We start from the raw sequence: 9,414 nt of genomic DNA on the forward strand, positions 1-9,414 counted from the left end.
AAGGTTAGTAAACAGTAGAGATGAGTTGTATGGGAGTGAAATTCTCTTCAAATAGAGTAGTGGTGAGAAGTTACGTTCTAGCAAATTCAAATTTAACTAATTGTTCAAATTTTTGGACAACATGATTATTTAGTTAGAATTTTTTATGCATCAATGAATGTATCTAGACATCTCAAGTCTAGATTCTCTAGATATTATGGGGTTATTTTCCCTCCCATGTTCTTCATGTACTTAATAAGCTATTAAACTATGTCTTAGTTTATGGCTATGAGCAAAAATAAATGATTACTTTTAAAAAATATATAATATAATAATGTGAAATATAGAGTGAAAATTTTGCTATTTTTTAGAGATTGAATGATTAAAACATATAATATTTATAAATATTAATAATCAAAATGTTATTTTATTAGATGATCAAAATAAAATTTTTATAAGATTAATTGATAAAAGGGTAATGTACTCTTTTCTTTTTACTTATATATATATATATATATATGTATATATGTAAGTATAGGTATATAGGAAGGGCTCGATGGGCGCACGTCAGATTAAAACTCTCGGGTTGAACACTCGAAGTGATATAAGAGGACTGTTTATGAATTTAAAAGCACAAAATTATACATCCAAAGTAGACATGGGGCATGCAATAGCATACCACATCAATTGTGGAGTTTAGACAGCATAACAATGCTGCATATGTGAGGGACTTCGGACAATTTTTAATAACAAATGTATATAGGTATATATAAAATACTATACATTAGTCATATATTTGAAAAGAAAATATAATTAATATTTTCTTAAAAATTTAAATATAGAATAATGAAGGCATGATCATGACTTAAAATTAGGCTTTTTTTTATAAAAGGGTTGAAGAACGTACCCTCATTACATTATACTTTTTCTTGTTTGATTTTTTATCAAATAAATTTAATTTTAAATAATTATTTTTAAAATATTATATAAAATTATTTTTTTCAAAAAATATGTTTTAAACATTTTTATTTCAAAAAATTACAAATGATATTTTTTAACGTGTTTATGATTTTTAAAAAATAATAATAAAAAATATAAAAACCAATCATTTTGGTATGAAATGAAATAATATTGTATACTATTAAGTTGAATAAAAATTCATTACAATAAATCAGCATGTCATGAAAAGATTAATTTTTTAAAATCCTAATTAATATTTCGTGAAGAATAAAAGTTTTTGATTTTTTTGTTGATAAAAATGAAATTTCATTTATAGGAGATCTAGGTGAAGATAAGAGAGTAGGACTTACATCTAAACTTGAATACAAAATAGACTTAAAAGGGAAAATCTGATATCTAAAATCTAGTACACATTTTTTTATACATAGTTAATACTAAAAAGTAGGACATAAAATAATTGGAGGCAGGAGTAGGGCCGAGGGAAAGTCATGTTTTCACATTATCAAGTCTCTAAACTTGACTTTCACAATTTTTTTTTTTTAAAAGCACATAATTACTTTATGTGTGAACCTTTATTCTTTTAATGTCGGGCACAAAGAGTGGGTTCATCAAGTTGTACCATTATAATAATTATTAATTAATTATTACACTCTTTTACAATTTTGTGTTAATTTTATATTTTTTTGAAAAATCACATTGTTAAATATAATAATATATTCATACATATGCAAAAAGATATTGGAAGCATTGAAAGCAAAAAGAATAATAGCAAGTGGCCTTCTCCGCCTGTTGTCACGAAAAAATTATAACTATGTTGGGTCAAGAAGAGTAATTATATGTAGTATTTTTAAAAATAGAACAATTAATTTTATAAACAGTATTAAAAATATTTATATTTTTAATTATGTTTTGCATCTTTGATATTTTATACTTTATAACTGTTGTATTTGTCATCAGGATATTCAAATTCTTTTGGTAACAATTCTCTTTAAACGTTACTAAAGCTAAAGTCCTGTACAGCGAAATTATTGATTTAATAATCTGATGAAGCTAATATATTAGTCTTCATGTATTCCCAACCCTAGTACTTTTGCATCTGTTCTTGTTTGTGTGTGTAAAAGTTCACTTATCAAATATTAAAGTCCAAGTAAAAGTTCACTTAACGTGATAAAAAAATTACTTATCAGATGATTTTTATGATAATATTATGATTTTATATAATTTTTTGAGAAGAATTATTGTATTGATTGTTAATTTTAAAAATCCTACATCGCTTTCAAAGTAAATTAAGATTTAAATCATTTATATTTTTAAATTTTATATTTTAATGAAACTTTTAAATCTAAAATTATTAAATTATAATTAAAAATTTACTAAATAATAAAATTTTACGTATAAAACATATGTTATTTATATGCAACCTAATAAAAACAACAAGAGCATTTGAATATTTTATTTATTAATTGATGTATAATTTATTATTAATTGATGACTAACACTTGGCCTCTCCATGACTTTTGACACACCAACATTTTTAATGCGTTGGATTTATATATACTAGAATTAAACCCCTGCTTTGCGTTGCGGCAAAATGAAAGAATATTTATTTCGTTGGATAGAAAACTTTTGAGTTAGAATTGTTTGTCCTAAAATATGTGTTTGTAAAAATATCTATACACAAAAATTATTGTAAAGTTAACCACAAAGCAAATAATTGTTACATGGTTGTTCACAAATTTATGTATTAATTTTCAACTAACTTACAAAAAGTTAATGCTTATGAAAAAAATTAAGATAAAATATAAATTGTTATGAATTGAAATTATATTGTGTTGTTACTATAAAAGCTATTAAAGTAATTTCGTAACTTAAGTAGTTTCTATTAAATTTAATAGAGTAGTAGAGTATAATGATTTGACCAATATATTCCCAGCATTACTATTATATATTAACTTAATTAAGAATAAAGTAACCTATTTTTCATAAAACAACCAACAAATTCGAACAAAATTGAATAAATATCTAAATAAGTTACATACAAAAAAAAATTGAAAAAAAAAAATTTATGCTCAAATACAAAGATAAGAAACAAACATAAAGAAGTAGAAAATAAATTAATTAAAAAATACCAAGCAACTCCATATCATATTCAATTTTGTAACTTTCATGTGCTCTTGTGAATAAATTTCTTACAAACTATTTATAGAAATAATTACATAATTGTCATATTAAAGAGACTAATAAGGATAGCAGCACACCGATAAATAATTTGTGATTTTTTTATGCTAGCTGCTTTGACCTAAGCATGTGAAAGAAGAAAAAAAATATTAATGGCAGGAAGAAGGAGAAACTACGGAGAGGTTTACACATGATATTCATTAAATTAAGATGTTGTATAGATCTTTTTTTACAACCAACAATCCATGGATTATAATATAAAACCTAAATGAACGCAAATAAAAGGTCATAAAAAAACTAAATGATTATGAATGAGTAACAAATAAGGAACTGTAAACACCTAAAAAATAAATAAATAAATAATAAAAAATTAAAAAAATGAAAAAAGAAGAAGAGAGGTATGGTTGGGCGTACGCCCCAACCACCACGCGTGATGGGGCTCTGGCCACCAACTCCTTGGTGCCAGAACCCTATTACTGAGTTGTCCAAATTTTTGGACAACCCAGCTGTTAAAAAAAAAACCTGCAAAACCAATTCAAGAGGAACAAAAAACAAAAAGAAACACAGATCAAAAAAATCTACCAGCAACAAGCTACAGTAGCCACAATAGAAAAAGATCCTTCCACAAAAAAAGAAAAAAAAAGAAGAAGAGGGAGAAAGAAGAGGAGAAAAGTGCGACGTCGGCAGGGAGAAAGAAGAGAAAGAGAAAGAGGAAAAAGAAAGGAGAGGCCGAGGGAAATAAAAGAGAAGAAAGAGAAAAAAATAAGAAAGAGAAAAGAAAAAGAAAGAGAGAATAAGAGGGGAGTGGCTAGGAGAGAAAGAAAGAAAAAAGGTGAATGAAAGAAGAAAGAGAAAGGAAAGGAAAGAAATAAAGAAAAAAAGAAAAAAGAAAAAGGAGAAATGAGGTAGGGGGCTCCTCACAGTATTTTGGAGAAATTTTTATATGTTATTGTACCTTTGGTGGCTTGCCTTGGCCCACATAGTTATATACTTTTTGAGCTAATCTAAACCTACACAAGGTAAGATCTAACTTGCATGCCTTTTTACTTTAATATTTTTTATTTTTATTCATTGTGGTGGCTCAATTATTTATGTTAAAGACATATTATTAAGAGTATAAAGATAATTTAATTAAGACAAAAAATATATTATATAGAGATTTTGTGATATTTCAAAGTAGAAAAATAACAACAAAATATAAAGTGGTAAATGAAAATATGCGTAAATATTTGATAAAAAATAGATATAAACAAATATCTGAAAAAAATATAAAAAAATACTAAAAAGATGATAATGGTTGTAATAGTAAATATATATATATATATATATATATAATTGGGATCAATATTCATATTTAGATACTTGTAAATATAATATGTATATATATAAACAAAAAATAATAAAAAAAAAAACAACATGATACAAATATAAAAAATTATAAGAAAAATGAGATGATTGTTTAAGAAATTCCATCTAGGAAAGGGCAAAGAGTTGCCTTTTTCGGGTGGATGTTTTTTGGGTGCGAAGTTCGAGACGGATTTTCACCGAAACGTTGGGATAAATCCGAACTTTAAACTCCAATACCTGTTAAGTCAAATAATCGTTGTTAAAACATGACATATATATTAAAAAATAATAAATTTACATAATATTGTATTTAAACTTATATTAGTTAATTAGTTTAAATAAATATTACTAAATAAAGTTAATTTAATCGTTAAAGAAAATAAATTAATTAATTATTTGATAAGCTATATAATCAAGTAAAATATTAATGAAAAAACGTTAATTAAAGGATATGGATTTAAGTAAAAAGTAAAAAAAAATTATAAAAATAAAAAAATAATCCATGAAAAAAAATAGATAATAATAAACATATAAACAAAATGATAAATTATTAAATACATAGTTGAGTTAATTATGAACCACCTAATTCAATAAACGTGTGCATGTAGACATCAGCATTTTATCCTATCATAGCACGCCGCATTTTTCTTGCAAATGGTGCGAGAATCCCGATGATGGGATTTCTCCGAAGAGCTTGTAGAGACGAGTTCTTCCGGAGATTTCCCTAAGTGAGGAGAATTTCGAGACTTCACCAAAGCTTTGGGATGGTCTTCGAGTAATTTTTCAATAAAAGATTACCGATTCTATTATTTAAAATAAACAAGTCATGACATCATTTTACGCTTGCATAATGTGCATACGTAAAAAAAAAAAAAAACCTCAGTCAATCAATTTATTAAAAATTTAATTAATAAAGTAGAGATTAAATTAAAAGAAGGCTATATCAAGATAACTTAAGATTAAATGGTACCGTTCGTGGAACGGGCGTCACGGAAGTCTTAACCCTTCTTCGTGAGTAACCGCACTCCCGAACCCATCTCTAAAAATATGAACCAGTTCTCGTTCTTTCAGCGAACCTAAAATTAATTTAGGACTTCGTCGATTAGAATCAGATTAATAGGTGATCAATCACACTTAAATAAAAAAAAATAAAAGATTGGTGGCGACTCCTAAACGATCTAATTGTCTCTCGCGTCTGGCGGACGGGTTCTTGGACCCGCACGCTACGACAGGAACCAAAACAAATTGAAAATTACAATCAGATAAGGCAAGCAAAAATAACAGAAAGGAAAGAAATAGAGAAAAAGCAACTGTTACAAAGATAAAAAATCAAAACCTGATTATAAATAGAAATAGTGAAATCAGAAACATGTGATCATAAAAAATATTACCATAGATTGTGACAATCCTTGTCTTCGGATGTGTAACTTGGTAGTTAATAGATAATTATAATTAAGAGGAGTGGGATAAAGATTAAAGAGAAATATTTTAATCACCTTTACCTTGACTTCTTTTTGGGTGCCTTTACTTCGCACTGAACTGTTTCCTTTAATGCTTTGCCAGTCTTTGCCCATCACCAAGAAATCATTCAGAATATCAAATTCAAAATGCTGATAAACGTAAATGTCAACAAAAAAATAAGGAATGACTAAAAGAAATGTAAATAGGTTTGTCACTTAGGCAAGTAGCAAATAAATAAATTGACTGAGCAAAGATGTATAGAAACACATAAGTTGAAGTTAAAAACCTTTGCCTGAATTAATTGGACATCCTTGACCACAAACTCTGCAACTCTGTTATGATCTTCTCTTTAAAGGACAGAACATACATCATTGGCAAGAGCCTCCCCACAGTTTAGGCCATAAAGGCTGTCAAATCAATATTTCCAAAACAAAGATAGATCTTAAAGGGACTGATCCAAATGGAATTACTTATAATAAATATAAATAAAATAAATAATTAGCATCTATTTAAACTGTTTAGTAATTCATATTCAACGTTCTTACGTTCATGATCGCATCAATAAACAACCAATGAAAAACCATAAGAGTTTATTCTCAACTGATTACAAATGAAAGTAAACAAAAAAGAATAAGCATCAAATGGCTCATTCATCCACCACAACTGAGAGATACGATTATCACTATAACACAAAGATACAACTATACAAATAAATAATGGAATGAAAGAAAAATTATTTTTTAAAAATACTCAAATTGAAATGGGAGTAATCAAATTTCTTTATATATATATATATATATATATATATATATATATATTAGATATATATATATATATATATATAATGGAATCAAGAAACAACAATGAAAGCAGAAAAGAAGAAAAAAGGGGACAAAACAAAATTGGGAAAAGATAGATAGTAGTCAAACATGGAAGGAAAACCCTTGAGAAGAAAAACGTAAAATCAAAGCAGAGAAAGACACAAAGCACAGAAAACAGGAAAGCAAACCACCCAAACTCAAAGAGAGAAATCACCAACAACAGAGCATACAAACCAAAAAATGAAGGACGCAAACTCGAAATAACATAAAGGATGGCCTTGGAGTAACCAACATAAATAAAGACAAACTCCTCACCCAAATTTGAAAATCAAGTCAAACATGAAACGAAAGCATGAAAAGCAAGCTAAGCACGTCATTCCATTAAGACCACACACGTGTCTCGTTTGAAAAATGCGCGGTTTGAGACACCAAACACATCACAACACCAACTTCGCTCCTCCAACCTTCATGTGGCAAAACTTGGGGATCCCGTTTGAGCATGAAAAGCATCTGACACAACACCAAGGACTTGGATGGAAATGGATTCACTGGATTGACGGAGGGTAAAGATTTTTCTTTTCTAATGTTGCTTTAATTTAATTGTGTATTGACTTACTCTTCCGTAAATTGACTTACTCATAGTTTTAGAGATTGAAAACGTGAGTGTTGTCTGAGTTGACACGTGGATAAATGAGGAAGCCCATTTAGGACATTATTTTACTTATGTTATAGATTTGGGAACATGTTGTTAATTTTGTTAATGAACAAATACAAGCATGGTTTTTGTTCATGCGTACAATATGATGTATATACTTTCACCTCCTTTATTTCAAGTTAAATGGTTTAATAAACAATTCATGTACTTAAGTTTTTAACCAGGAATAAATGTCAATTAGTAAAGAGGGGACCACTAAGAGGGTCAATGTATATCAAAATAAGAATCCATCACAATCAAGTTGAATTTGGAACATTGATTAACCATTAGCCAAATGGAGTCATTATTAAAGGCATGATAACTTCAAACATGATAATTACCTTGATTGTTTTGCCTAGTGATTCAAATTTTGCTACTGTTGTGACAGAAAAAGGTACGATTATAAATACTACTTCTGTCTTGACAGCTAAGGACTTAATGCTAGAATAACCATTAGTGAAAAATAAAAAATCATGTATGTTAATTACATTACTTTACAAATCTTTTATTAATTTAACTTAAAAGCCTATCAAAATTAGACGCTAAACAAATTTTATCTTTTCATATATACAGCAAGTCTAGCAAAACCAACACAACAACAAAAACCAAACATATGGGAAAAAGACATATCTCACAATCATCTAATAGTGTGATCATTTTGTTTGACTAAAATAAGAACTTTTTTTTTAATATATAATTTGATTTGCTTATGGTGTTTCCTTTCAATTATTTTATTATCTCTTTTACTTAAAAAACTATTACTACTATATATACTACTAAAATAAATTTATCCTTTACTAACTTTTCAATGATTGAAATCAAAACAAATAACTATTTGCAGTTAATATCAATTTATCTTTTTTCTCTACAAATAATTTATCTTTTGAAGGTATCAAATTGAAATTCAATACAACATAATCTATATTTCCTATGACATTTTTTGTAGCGTAGCTACTAGTATCATCTTAGTATAAAAAATAATGGTAAAAAAGACTATCACTCAAATTAAAATAAAAAACCAATATTTAATTGTCTAAATATAAATTACTATCAACCTATGACTAAGAGTTTAGATGAAATTTTTATTTTTGTAAATTTGTCTAAATATAATACTATTACAGTTAAATAATTTTCAACATATAGAACGTAACTATTATATTGTCGTAACGTGCGGGTCGGGAACCCGTCCGCCAGACGTCGGGCAAAAATTAAAATCACGTGTGGGAGTCGCCACCAATCTTTTTTATCTAAGGTGTGATTGGTCACCTACTAACCCGATTCTTAATCGACGAAGTCCTAAATTAATTTTAGTTCCGTCGAAAGAACGAGATCTGGTCCACGTTTTTTTAGAGATGGGTTCCGGAGTGCGGTTACGCACGGAGAAGGGTTAGCACCTCCGTGACGCCCGTTCTACGAACGGTACCATTTAATCTTAAGTTATCTTAATATAGCATTTTCTTAGTTTAATCCCTATTTTATTAATTAAATTTTTATTGAATTATCAGACTGAGTTTCTCACTTGGTTTTACGTATGCATATGATGCAAGCGTAGAATTATGTCATGACTTGTTTATTTAAATGAATGGGATCGGTAATCTTTTATTGGAAAATTATTCGAAGACAATCTCAATGCTTTGGTGAAGTCTCGAAATTCTCCTCACCTAAAGATATCCCCGGAAGAACTCGTTTCTACGAGCTCCTCGGGGAAATCCCATCATCGGGATTCTCGCCCCATTTGCAAAATAAGAGTGGCATGCAATGACAGTATAAAATGATGATATCTACATGCACGCGTTTATTGTTTTTAGGTGTTTTAAAAAATTTGGATTATTTATTATTTATTTTTATTTTTATATATATTTTATTTTTTGGTTTTCTATCCAAATCCGTATTTGTTGATGACCAATTTTTTTACTTGATTACAAAGCTTATCTAATAAATAATTTAATTTATTTTTAAACGATTGGATTAACT

At 27.7% G+C, this 9,414-nt stretch overlaps 1 long non-coding RNA gene across 6 annotated transcripts; it reads right to left on the reverse strand.

Annotated features, from left to right (window-relative positions):
* LOC108661088 lies at positions 4,446–7,178 on the reverse strand. 6 transcript variants are annotated; one of them, XR_001926900.1, is made up of 6 exons: positions 6,981–7,178; positions 6,212–6,332; positions 5,961–6,074; positions 5,435–5,540; positions 5,047–5,267; positions 4,446–4,701 (listed from the first exon to the last, which is right to left on the reverse strand). It is a non-coding gene; the product is annotated as an uncharacterized LOC108661088 (long non-coding RNA). The 6 variants fall into 6 exon arrangements; XR_001926901.1 differs by lacking the exon at positions 6,981–7,178 and having other exon boundaries at positions 5,967–6,028; positions 6,212–6,714; XR_001926902.1 differs by lacking the exon at positions 6,981–7,178 and having other exon boundaries at positions 5,961–6,028; positions 6,212–6,714.

The sequence above is a fragment of the Theobroma cacao genome, chromosome 3, assembly GCF_000208745.1.
Source record: "Theobroma cacao cultivar B97-61/B2 chromosome 3, Criollo_cocoa_genome_V2, whole genome shotgun sequence".
Taxonomy (NCBI): Eukaryota; Viridiplantae; Streptophyta; class Magnoliopsida; order Malvales; family Malvaceae; genus Theobroma; species Theobroma cacao.